Source organism: Echinops telfairi, unplaced genomic scaffold (genome assembly GCF_000313985.2).
Source record: "Echinops telfairi isolate 266 unplaced genomic scaffold, ASM31398v2 ScPeMD7_7468;HRSCAF=8506_0, whole genome shotgun sequence".
Classification (NCBI taxonomy): Eukaryota; Metazoa; Chordata; class Mammalia; order Afrosoricida; family Tenrecidae; genus Echinops; species Echinops telfairi.
In genome coordinates, this window is record NW_022111369.1 from 73364274 (window position 1) to 73368255 (window position 3982).

Below are 3982 nucleotides of genomic sequence, written 5' to 3' on the forward strand. Positions count from 1 at the left end.
TACACACATCAAGAAGAGAACCTCACCTCCATCCTTGCAGCTATTTTAAATGAAGCACAGAAGATCCAGGCTTTTGAAATAGGGGGTATTTTAAAGTCTATTATCAGTTTAGAACATTGGAACAAGGGCACAGTATGTTACTCATTCCTTGTTATTTTTGTTTTGCTTTGTTTTATTATTGCAGAGTAACACAGTAAACTCCAAAAATAGTGCAAACGGAACAAAGGTAAAGAACCAGTGTTTCACAAAAATTCAGAGCCAGCAATGAAGCAGCAGCTAACGATTTGCCGAGTCTCATGGGTAGAACTCGCTCAGGGTGCTCTGAAGGATTCTCTTCAGTCTTCCTTTGGGGAAGATCCAGAGCAGTTGCCTGTCAATGTCCAGTTTCATTGACAATACAGTTTTTGTAAGGACCCTGAGTGATTAAGTTCCTCTCAACCTTTTGCAGAAATTTCAAGTAAAGGAGATCATCTGAGGTGAGGGTTGCATCTCCAACTATGGCTTCATGACTGGCACATCTCTACCAATAGCATAGCAGGCATTCAGCTGGTGAGACAGGTCAGTGTGATCCTTCCTGGTCACACCTTCTCCGATAGCAGGGTTCATTCACTGTGACAATGAGAGAAGCACATTGATTGCTGGGTAAGTCTGTTTGGCAGCTGCCAGCCATGTGAATTTGTCCTTCTGTAATATCTCCAGTCAAGTTGCTGATGGGGTAAATGATATCATCATTAGGCATGGTGATAATTGGGATATGAGTAATAGAGCTATTTATAACTTCTACTCAGCCCAATATGTGTATGTGTTGTGGATAAATCTGTATAATGTAACCTGGGAAACCTCGTCGACCAGGGATTTCTCTGGCTGCTGAGACCTCTCAAAGCATAAGAACTCATGTCGGTGAGTTTAACCAGTACATGCTTCTCATATAGGTAGGCAAGGAATGCAGCTATGCTTAGAGCCAACTGAGGGGTAATGATTTACTTAATGGTTAAGTCATTAGTCAAGTTCAAAAAGAGGTAGGCATTGTACATTGACCCATTTTCTTCAAAGTCAGACTTGAAGAACTGGGCTATTTCCATGATTACACCCATAGCAGCAAAAACAATTGCAAAATTTTCTTCACGGTAGTCTACCACGTCTTTGGATTTCTTTACCAAACCATCCTGCAGACAGATAAGGGCTGCAAATCTCATTGAGGGGTGGTAAGCTAGCATCAGAAAAAATTGAATGTTCTGTCCCCTGGAAATGCTGTTCATGCCACCTATGATTGAAATGCCAGTCTGAATCCTCGCCTCTGGGTAGATGCAAAACTGATATTCATTGGCTCACCCTTGCTGTCAAGAAAGTCTTCAGCCAGCACAATGAGGAGTCAGTCAAATGGATTTTCCGGATTCATTGAGTATCTGACCAGCCATATCCTGAGATACTAGTGGTCAGAGAAGATTTCCAGTAAATTCACAAGACGTTTGGTTTTTTTTGTGGGTGTTTTGGGGTTGTTTTTTTTTCCATCTATACCGGAAGTGCCTCAAATACCTGAACCACTGCTTTAGAACCACTCACTTCCGGCACCTGTCCACTTCTCTTTATGCCATCCGGTAATGTCAAATGGGCAATCTCAGCATATCTGGGAACGTTATTAGCTATAAGATCACTGGTGATACTGTCTTGTATGTGGGGCAAGGGTGGGAGAGGTAGTTTTGAGGAGCTCCCAGTACCTGCCCCCGAGCACCCAGAATGGGCCCATTGGTAGACACGGGGAGCCCCGTGCAGCCCGGGTTAGAACCCCTGCAGGGCCCGCAGCAGCATCTTGTCTCCTCTGTCCCAACTCTAAAGTGTATCTACTAATACCTACAAAATAGGTTCATTTCCTAAGAACGATTGAAATAAAGATCTGCAAGATTTTTCTGATGAGAATTGTATAACTTTCGTAAAGTCTTTTAGGAGAAAACAGCAGAAAGAACAACCAAGCATTGCCGCGGAGTCTATTGTGAATCATGGTGACTTTACAGGCAGCCGAGATGGTCTCCCAGTGCTCCAAACCCTTATCACCATGGAAGCAAACTGCCTCGTCTGTATCCCACAGAGAATCTGCTGGTGGATGAAACCATTAGTCAGGTGTTCAGCTAAGTGCTGAACTACTGAATCACCCTTGGTCTTTTAATTATTTAAACAGTATGTAAATATTATAAGAATTGTGTATTTATTCTCTCAATCATACATTAACTTGGGAGTGAACCCAACCATTCAGTGTTTAATGGGTCATTCTACTGCCAATTTAACATTAAACATAAAATTAACATTAAAATAAAAATTAAAAATTAAATGCTGTGTTGGGTACTTTCTTCATTTTCATTTGTATAAAAAACTTTGTAACTTTTTAGGGAGATTATATTGCCAATTTTGTTATATGCATTTTAATTCTATCAGTCTACATTGATGTGTCAAAGCCCATAATATGGTTAACTATTTCACATTGTATTTATATATTAAATTAATTTTCATATTAATTTACATATTAAACACATTATTAAATTACTAGCTAAAGTGACCTCCAAGTAATACATTAGGGTCATGGCTTAGCACTGTGAATTAGGCATTGGGCTGTTAACTGAAAAGTCAGTAATTCAAATTCATCAGCTCCTCTTTGTGAAAAAAGTATGTAATCTGCTCATATAAAGCTGATATATATTGTCACTGTTAGAATCAGCTAGATGGCAGATGGTATGTGGGATTCTTTAGTAAATATTTTAAATCCATTGTTTTATTATAATGTTTTTAAAGTTTAATTTTATTAGTTCTTGTTTGTGTATGTCTATTTTTATTCAGTAAGACGCATTTATTCTTATAGCTAGCAAAGCTAGAAGACAATGAAGGAGATATGCACTGCTTTGAAAAGCAAAGTCAGTAAGCAAACTTTACAATTCATTTAAATGTTCTTTGAGTTCTAAATTTCTTTCCTTCTGATATAAATAATTTGATCCCTTTCACCCACTCTGAGTTAAACTTCTTCATAGCTAGAGAATGCTATCCAATTTATTTTATACTACTTGAACAATGATGTGCCTTCCTTTGAACAAACTATTTGCTTAAGGGGTTATCTATCACTTATCAAGTTTTTTTTTTAATTAATAAATAATTTTGTTGGGGCCTCTAACAACTCTTATCACAATCCATACATCCATCCATTGTATGTCACACACATTTGTACATTTGTTGCCATCATTCTCAAAACATTTGCATTCTACTTGAGCCCTTGGTATGAGCTCCTCATTTTCCCCCATCTCTCCCTGCTCCCCTCTCCCTCATGAACCCTTGATAATTTATAAATTATTATTATTTTGTCATATTTTACACTGTACAATGTTTTCTTTCACCCACTTTTTTGTTGTCATTCCCGCAGGAAAGAGGTTATATGTAGATCCTTGTAATTCGTTCCGCTTTCTACCCCACTTTTCCTTCACCCACCCAGTATCATCACTCTGACCAATGGTCCCGAAGGGATCATCTGTCTTGGATTCCCTGTGTTTCTGGTTCCTATCTGTACCAGTGTACTTCTCTGGTCTAGCCAGATTTGTAAGGTAGAATTGGGATCATGATAGTGGGGGAGAGGAAGCATTTAAGAACTAGATGAAAGTTACATGTTTCATTGTTTCTACAATGCACCCTGTCTGGCTCGTCTCCTACCTGAGACAATCCCGTAAGGGGATGCCCAGTAGCCTACAGATGGGTTTTGGGTCTCCAATCATCACTCCCCCTCCTTCACAATGATATGATTTTTTGTTCTTTGATGCTTGATACCTGATCCCTTCAACACCTCATGGTCAGGTAGGCTGGTGTGCTTCTACTATGTGGGCTTTGTTGATTCTCTGCTAGATGACCACTTGTTTACCGTCAAGCTTTTAAGACCCCAGACACTATATCTTTTGATAGCCAGGCACCATGAGCTTTCTCCACCACATTTGTTTATGCTCCCACTTTG

At 39.4% G+C, this 3982-nt stretch overlaps 1 pseudogene; it reads right to left on the bottom strand.

The window, feature by feature from the left end:
- Window positions 1-276: 276 nt before the first annotated feature.
- Window positions 277-1809, bottom strand: LOC101645527 (annotated as a pseudogene).
- Between the last annotated feature and the right edge of the window lie 2173 nt (window positions 1810-3982).